Source organism: Nannospalax galili, unplaced genomic scaffold (assembly GCF_000622305.1).
Source record: "Nannospalax galili isolate Female #2095 unplaced genomic scaffold, S.galili_v1.0 scaffold2931, whole genome shotgun sequence".
In the NCBI taxonomy this organism is placed as follows: domain Eukaryota; kingdom Metazoa; phylum Chordata; class Mammalia; order Rodentia; family Spalacidae; genus Nannospalax; species Nannospalax galili.
In genome coordinates this window covers 18,888-28,340 of record NW_008329811.1, presented here as the reverse complement: position 1 = coordinate 28,340, position 9,453 = coordinate 18,888, and the positions used below count along the sequence as shown (strand labels likewise).

Here is a 9,453-nt window from a genome sequence, read left to right as displayed (position 1 = left end):
CAGTATTGGTTCCCCAGGTGTCTGGGGCCCCAAGACTAGGAATGGCACAGGGTCCAAGCTAGAGTATAGAATGCCAGGCGGGGGGGCAGGGGGGTGGGGTGTGGGGTGGAAGGGTGAATGAGGCTTAGGGAGTCCCGGCGCGGAGAGCTGCGCTATAGACTTACCCCAAGAGGCCTGAGGATAGTAGTCCCAATTGATTTTTAACTTAAGGTCTTTTGAGGATCTGTCTCTCAGGGGTCACATGGGCTTGGGAGGAGCCCCTGGCTCCTTTCTTTTACTGGTTCCATCTATGTGGTCCTGCTCGACTGTGGCGGGCTTCACTTGGAAGCATGAAGGAGGTGTTTCCTTAGTGCTGACCTTCCTCTTTGTAGACTGGACACTGGTTCAAGTCCATCTGGTGGGGTCTCCAAGGCCTCCCTGAACAAGAGTACAGGTGACTCACCACTGTTACAGGTCATTTTGTGAGATGCTCCATAGTCCCCTGGAACATAGTCGACCTAAGAGGGCAAGGAGCAAAAACTGTCCTTAATTCCCTCTGACCTGGTTAGTATAGGCCTCAAAATATGACCTAAACATTCAAGAAGGTTAGTTCCACCAGTCTGGTACTTTTAATTATCATGTGCCAGGTAGATAAAGCTGGGGAAAAATCAAATTTTCTCAGCTAAACCTTGACTAGATATTTTGTTCCTTGAACTAGCTGTATGTATAATTTGTCAGTAGGTTGTTAGTTTAACATGGTTACCTCTGGTCTTTTAAAACTAGCTAGGCATTATTTATCTCTCTCACGGTCTAACACTTCCACTATGGTTTCCCTATTTAAATTGCCCCCATTTTTTTCCATTTCTCCCTTGACAATATTCTTCTACTGTGGCCGAACCTCTCTGGAGCTCCTTTCCCTTATCCCCAAGGTTCCTTGTATAAACTTCCCTCCCTTTTCCATTTACATAATCCTATTTTATCGATATCTCCCTGTTTCCTACTGTTGTTCTTTTTCAGGCACTTTCTTTTCCTTTACTCCCTGATTCCTTTTCATTGTCCTGGTTCCTGGGTTATGTCTGGATACATCCTCACTTATAAGGATTTGTGCTAGGTCTACATATGAGGAAGAACATACATCATTTGTTTTTCTGATTCTGTGTTACTTCACTTAGGTACATAGACCAGATTTGCCTCAGTCTCACAAGAGATCTGCCTGCCTTTGTGTAGGCTCTGGACCTACAGATGTATGCTACCACACCTGGTTCTGGATTTATTTTGGCTACAACAACTTTATCCATAATTGACCTGACTTGGGAGCAACTAGGATGTTCTTCAGTAGTAAAGCCCTTTCCACCTGTGGCTCCCATCTGTCTGTGGTGTCCCTGTCCTTGGTAGGTGAATGGGTGAACTGTGGGACATATAGATAGTGGAATATCATTTAACACTTGAGGCAGATGAGCTGTGGCACCGTGAAGAGAGCTGAGGAAATATAAGTGCATTTTACCAAGAGAATGAAGCCAACCCCAGATTTTTTTTCTTGGTGTCAGTAAGTGAACGTTAATGAAAAGCAATTCCAGCAATCCCATGAAAGGCAGCACCCCCGAGGATCCAGAATCTAAGGCCTGTAGGTGAAGTGATGAAAAGGGAACACAGAATAAGTGTGGAAGTGGGAGTTGTATCAACTGTATTCCCAGCTGACACTGGGAAGTAATCTGATGTATAAGGAGCTGGTTAAGATGATTGTGGTGGTGGGCACTATTAAGGTTTCCTAGAGAGGTTTAGGAGCCAGAAGTAACTCAGTGGGATACAAATCTCATTTCCTTTTCTATTTTGGACTAGAACATGATGTGGCAGACTCTGTATCTTTCCTCTTATTCCTGCTCTTCCTGCACATCTGCATAGGTTGGGGTCTGTGTGAGTTTCAGGTTTCTTTCTTCCCTGGGGCATGTCCATGGTGTGTGGGGTTGTGGTGGGAAATTCTGCTACTCTTCAAATATTTCCAGAACGTGTGCCTGGCGGTCTTTGATACACAAAGACCATGGATAGCTTTTAGTCTACAGACTAAAGCTTGAGTATCAGTGCTCCTAAACTCTTTTAGAGCCTTCACAATTCCATCTGTTTACTTTTATGGCTTCTCCAACCATTCTTCTCTTACTCAAACAGAGGATCCAGGATATAAGACTACCATTGAGTTCCTGGAAAGTAAGTAAGCATCTATCAGTGAGCTTCTTGATATCCCCATAGTGCCTCAAAGTATAATCATATGTTATAGGACTCCAAGGTGCATGTTCCAGAGATAGCTTAAATAATTATATTGCCTTGTTTAATGAGTTCCTCTAGGATCTGTACTCCCCTGGGATGCAGCGCCTCTTAGGCCCAAGGATGCATAGAATGAGAAATGTGAGCAGGGGTGGTACAGACATAAGGCGATGGCTATAGAGACAGTGACTTTCTATGCCTCTAATGAATCAATGGGAGCAGAGTCTTGGACCAGGGCCCTAGTGTCACTGGGAGACGTTCTGAGGAAGTTGGCAGGAGGGTGGATGAGCTGGTGCCTTAGTGTCCCTCCATCCTGAGGGTCTTCATTTCCCAGGTTGTATGATATTCTGAAGGACGCTTTTCAGGTATGACTTTATTCTTTTCCATCTTTCTACCTCCTAAGACTTTTTCCATATTGTAGAAATATTCTTATTAAACCTTGCACCTATAATATATAATTTATAGCATTTTTACTATTACTATGTATTCTTAAAATTTTATTATTTCAACATAACATTATCTTTGTGAGGTAGGCATTTTATAGAGGTTCTTTTTTATATGTTGAACTATTGAAGAAACTTTAAAAACCTTACATGGGCCCTCTCAAAAAATTTATTATCACAATTTTTGGGGACAGTGCAAAAATCTGTATTTTTCCTTCAGTATGAATGAATTTTCTGATTCTTTTTCTTAGTTGAGAAAATAAGTATATGGTATACTTTCATCAAACCCATCCTCCATTCTTTTCTCTCTGATTCTTCCTTAACCCTGTCCTTTACCTCCCAACTCCATGTGCTGTTTTTAAAATCCATCGAGTCTACTTAGTACTGTTTAAATGTGCAGAAGTAGCCTCTCCCAAGTTGCATCCCTGAAAAAACGGACTCAGAAGCCATCAGTTGCCAATAAGTAGCCAGTTAGGGGTGGGACTTCATGAACCTCTCCTTCACACATGCTTGGATTGGTCTTGAACATTTGAAAAAAATATTTTTGAGTTTTTGTGCATTTCATGTAGTACATTGTAACAAATGTAGACCCCCTTCCCCATCCACAACCCCCCATAGCACCCCTGGCACCATATTTTATGCATTCTGTCATGTATGTTAAGTCCTATCCAGTCACGCATTTGTACCCAGATGTCTATGGTGCAAGTTCATCCACTGAAGTCTAGTCAGCCTATCTAGAGTCACCCCCTTAAAGATGATCTGCTCTCCCTCACCCAGCAGCAATCAGTTGCCAATATTTCTTGGCTAAGGTTGGGGCCTGCTGCTCATTTCCCTCCTTCTGTGCTGGGTTTTTGTCTGAGTTGTAATGGGTCTTGTGCATGCTGTCACCATTGTGCAAGTTCATATGAGCAAGTTCCCATGGCCTGACAGCCTCTATTTCCTTATGTTCCTGTGCCAACCCTGGCTCTTACAATCTTTCTGCCCCCTCTTCCTCAACAGACCCTGAGCCATGGGTGGGTGAGGTTTAATATAGGAGTCCTGTCCAGGGATGCACACTCTGTAGTCTTTTATTCTCTAAAATTTAGATGGTTGTGGCCTTCTGTGTGTATCACACTCTATTGTATGAGGAACCTCACTGGTGAGAGTTGAGGGATGTATTAATATTCTCTCTACCCCATCCCACTATGTTCCATGAGCCTTAGGTATAGAGGTTCCATTGTAGATGTGTCACATAGGGTTGGGCATCTCTCAGACTTATTTTCTGTGTGTTACCAGTTGTGGAACTCTGTAATAGCATGGATTTGTTGCAAAAAGAAGCTTCTTTGCTTAATAGTAAATGGTGTGCCTGTCTGTAAATATATGGATCGATATTTAGCATACAATAAGGAATTTCATTTGTTTAGATATATGAGAGGTAAGATTTTCTCTAGAATCTATGGCCTCCCTAGCCATGTGCATTTGGCAACATTTACAGTACTCTTAAAAGTGATTTGAATGATTATAGTATTCAAAGTGTGGTCCAAAGACCAGCAGAATTAACATCACCAAATATAAAATTTGAACTTTTAACATGTAGAATTCTGAGCCCAAAAAAAGACTTGCCAATCAGAATCAGAATTTATCAGAATAACAAGGTGTTTCATATCTAAAGTAAATGTTGAGAAGCCCTGCGTTTTATCATATGTGCAGTTCAGACTGAGAACGTTGCATGTACTATGTATGGAAAATTTGAGACACTATTATAGGACCACTGCATGGTATTTGAGGTTTATTGAGCTGTGGATGGCCCTGATCTGTACCTGGGGAGTTAGTTGGTAAGCAGCTGACATAGTTCTGCAGGTGACAGAGTTTAGCTAAGATGCTTAGGTGGTAATTGATGCCATGGAAACAGGCAAGCTTTTACAAGGAGATATTCATGGAATTATGAGAGCAGTGTTTAGTGCAAAACCCTGAGATTGTTAGGGAAAATCCCAATTACAATTACTGAGTATATCTAATAAAGAAGTGGAAATTTCTGAGAGGTGGTTTAGATTTGTCTTATGGCACATTTCTGATTTAAGAGATTTTTTTACAGTTAATGAGGGTACAAATATTGAACATTTAGCAGACTATGTGTCACAGAAAAAAATTCATTTTCATTTGGATTTAAAGGACCCTATTATTTTCTCTTAAAGATCCTGGAAATAGAGCATGATAGAAGGAAACCAAACTGTGATCTCAGAGTTCCTCCTCCTGGGCCTGCCCATCCCGCCACAGCACCAGCACCTGTTCTATGCCCTGTTCCTGGCCATGTACCTCACCACTGTCCTGGGGAACCTCATCATCATTGTCCTCATTCAACTAGACTCCCATCTGCACACGCCCATGTATTCTTTTCTCAGCAACTTGTCTTTCTCTGACTTCTGCTTTTCCTCTGTCACAATGCCTAAATTGTTGCAGAACATGCAGACCCAAGTGCCTTCCATCCCCTATGCAGGGTGCCTTACACAAATGTACTTTTTCTTGCTGTTTGGCGATCTTGAGAGCTTCCTCCTTGTGGCCATGGCCTATGACCGCTATGTGGCCATCTGCTTCCCTCTACACTACACCAGCATCATGAGCCCCAAGCTCTGTGCCTCTCTAGTGCTTCTGTCCTGGGTGCTGACCACATTCCATGCTATGCTGCACACCCTGCTCATGGCCAGATTGTCTTTCTGTGAGGACAATGTGATCCCCACTTTTTCTGTGACATGTCTGTTCTGCTGAAGCTGGCCTGCTCTGACACCCATGTGAACGAGTTGGTGATATTCATCACAGGAGGCATCATTCTTGTGATCCCATTTGTGCTCATTATTGTGTCCTATGCACGGATTGTGTCCTCCATTCTCAAAGTTCCTTCTGCTCGGGGAATCCGTAAAGCCTTCTCCACCTGTGGCTCCCACCTGTCTGTGGTGTCACTGTTCTATGGGACAGTCATTAGTCTCTACTTGTGTCCATCAGCTAATAATTCAACTGTGAAGGAGACTGTCATGGGCATGATGTACACAGTGGTGACTCCCATGCTGAACCCCTTCATCTACAGCCTGAGGAACAGAGACATGAAGGGAGCTCTGGGCAGAGTTATTTGTAGAAAGAAAATTTTCTTCTGCATATGATGGCAATGATAGAGATTATTGCATATTTGTTTTCAGTAGATATTGATTTTTTTAAATGAAATATAATTCTCCTGCAATTAAAACAGCTGAAATAGAACTGTCTAGTTGATGTAGGCTTTCATAATTTGCTTGGAGAGTTTTCCTATATGTTAATTCTAGGTGACCAAAAAAGGAATAATGCAAAATCTTTGAGTTGAATGTTCTGGTCCAGCAAGATGGCTCAGCAGGTAAATGTGCTTGCTACTGAGTCTGACAACCTGAGTTCAATCCTGGGAACCTACGTGGTGAAGGGAAGAACCAAATCCTGCACATTCTTCTCTGGCTTCCATGTATGGTCTGTAGCACACACACATACAATTACACACACACACACACATACACACACACACACACACACACACTCTAAAAGTGATTTTCTCTTTCTGTTAAAATGTTAGTTTTTGGTCAGTATTTCAAAATCCACAACTCATTTGAATCATTCTCTGTTCCCTCATAGCAATACTATGTCACAAGTGGACTTTTCATTGTTGAATAAACTGGACTTTTCATTGTTCAATAAAACTCTTCAGTCTTCCCTTCCTGAGAAAATGTTCACATCATTCTCTTCATTGATCCTCATTACTCCTCCCTGTTTTTAGTGCTGTACTGCCTTTTTCAAAACTTGATTTATTCTCATTTTTGTTGTATGTATATAAGTGTGTGGGTGCACCTGTGTCATGCAATGCTCTTGGACGTCAGAAGAGGGCATCAGTGACATTGCTGCAGTACAGATCATCTCCACTTCCCAATTTTAACTTTATTCCCTTGTAGAAGTAGAAGATAAGACCCTATTGCTGAAGACAGGACACACATGAGACTTGCATTGGGGCTGGAACTGACCTAGAAGCCTCCTCCATGAAGACTAGCTCTCATAGTATCTGAGGATACTGTACAAGCTGCTAAGGAAGAAAATCAATCAATGATGGAACCCAGCTGTAAAGCCTAATAAAGTAAGAAATTACATTTGTCTAGGAATGTGGCAAAAGTAGATTTTTCTCTAGGATCTATGACCTCTCCAGCCATGTGTATTTGGCTAGGTTTACAGTACCACACATGAGTTCCCCCCTCCCCATTGAGAGGGTTTTAAGTCCAATTACATAGCTATTGATTACTCCCAAGATAAAATTGCCACTTCTGCACCAAAAGAGATAGTTCATTGTGCCAGTCATTGCTGTGGTTATTAGGTTTTACACCTGGGTTCTGCAAGGAAATCAAGGACTGTGGTAACACCTGTGTTCTTTGGGGAATCTTGTAGACTACCCTGACCAACAACTCAAGGGGATTTTTCTCCTGTCTGACACTGTGTTCCTTGAAAAAAAAAAAAAAACTTCAGGGATATTCATGCACTCATGTTCAGGTAGTGAATGTGTTTATTTCAGTAGGTTTTTGAGCTAACACATTTCCCTCTAGAGCTATCCCAGAGATAGGGCTTTCTCTATCATCTATGACCTCTCCAGCTATGTGTATTTGGCTAGATTTACAGTGCACCCATGAGTTCACTCCCATTGAGAGGGCTTTAAGTCCAATTAGATAGCCATTGGTTAACCCCAAGATAAAAGTGCCACTATTGCACCAATAGAGATAATTTTCTGTGCTAGTCATTCTGGGTATTATTAGACTTTAGATCTGGATTGGACAGCTGATTGGGTTTCTCCCTTAGCAGCTTGCATAGTACCCTCTAGAACCATGAGAGCTAGTCTTTAGTGAGGAGGCTTCCAGGTCAGTTCCAGCTGCAATGCTCCAAGTCCTTGTCTGAAGTATGTCCTGTTTTCTGCAATAGCATCTTACCGTCAAGTTCTGGGAGGTAATCAAAAGTTGTGGCAATAGGCTGTGTTGTTTTTTGAGTCTCTTGGACTGCCCTGACCAATAACTGAAAGAGAGATTTCTCCCATCTTGCACTGTGTTTCTTTGTATAGCCTTCAGGTATACACATGCACGCATGTGCAGATATTGTGTGTGTATTTTTCAGGGTTTTTAAAAAAAATTAATCCATTTCCTCTGGCTTTTTACACCACCTAAGCTTTATTTTATTTCCCCCTTCTTTCTCCCTGTCTGATCTCCAATCTCCCTTCCCGGGTAAAGTACCCCCCAATTTTACCATTGATAATACCTGTCTCCTATTATCCCCCCTTGAGTTCCTTCTTCTCCTTTACCCCCATGGTTCCTTATGTGCCCTTCCCTCCTACCTTTCTGGTTGAGTGCCCCCATGTTCCCCATTTTTCCCTTGGAAACATCTGTTTCCTGCTATCCCCCTCTCTAGGGATCTTTCTTTCCCTTTACCTCTATGCTTCCTTTCCATATTTCTGGCCCCTGTTGTTACATCAGCATATATACTCATATATAAGGGATTGGTGCTAAGATCCATAATGAAGGAGAACATAATGTTGCTTGTTTTTCTGAGTCTGTGTTACTTCTCAGTACAATAGTTTCTAGTTCATCCATTTGCCTGCAGATTTCATGATTTTGTTTTCCCTGACCACTGAATAGAACTCAAATGTGTAAATGTACCTCATTTTTATTATCCATTTGTCAGTTGAGAGACATTTAACTTATTTCTTACAATAGTGACATCATGTGCAAGACCCGTGCTAACTCAAACAAAAACCCAGCATAGAACTGGGGAAATGAGCAGCAGGCCCCAACCTTAGCTGAAGAACTATTGGCAACTGATTACTGCAGGGTGAGGGAGAGTTGATCTTTAAGGGGTGACTCTAGATAGATTGACTTGACCACAGTGGATGAACTTGCACCGAGGGACATCTGAATACAAATGTTTGACTGGATAGGCCTTAACATATATAACAGAATGTATGAAATCTGGTGTGGGGGGCACATAAAGAGGGTGTGGATGGAAGAGGGGAGTCTAACTTTGATTAATATCTGTTATAAGAAATATACAAAACAATAAAATATACATAAAAAAGGAAAATATAAATATTAATAGAGACAATGAAGTCAGGCAGAGTTGTATGGTGGGCTTGAAAAGGGGTAAGGAGTGTGAATACGATGAAAATAGACTGTATTAGATACTCAAATCAATAAAAATATTACAGAAAGAATTTAAGCTATGAATAAAGGATAGAAGTACCATTTTCTGGACTGGAAGACTCAATGTTCATAAGACATTGACACTTCATAAACTCATTTTGAGATTCAACAGACATTCATGACCCCGACAGAAATCATTGTGTGCAAACTGGTGACATGATCATTGACTTTATGTGTGAAGGCAAAGAAAACAAAAGTCAAAATCAGTTTTGGAAGAGAACAAATTAGGAGGACTCAAATCCCTTGGATTTCAGTTTTACTACTAAGGGAAGTGTGATAATAGAGAAAACACAAAAAAATGTGTCAGAATACAGACTATCTTACTTGGGGTGCTGGGGCTCAAATGCTGGGCTTTATACATGCTAGTCACACACTCTCACTGAGCTACATTCCCAGACTTTTGTTTTATTGAGATAAAGTCTTTTTATGTAGCTTACACTGGCCTCAAATTATTGATTCTCCTGCCTCCACCTCTTGAGTGCTGGGATTATAGATGTGAGCAGCTACCACACTTGTATAGATCCACTTACATCATCTATTTTGAGAAAAAT

General features: G+C 41.5%; 1 pseudogene; it reads left to right on the top strand.

Annotated features, from left to right (window-relative positions):
- The first annotated feature begins 4,871 nt into the window (after positions 1-4,871).
- On the top strand, positions 4,872-5,815 carry LOC103741173 (annotated as a pseudogene).
- The last annotated feature ends 3,638 nt before the right edge of the window (positions 5,816-9,453 follow it).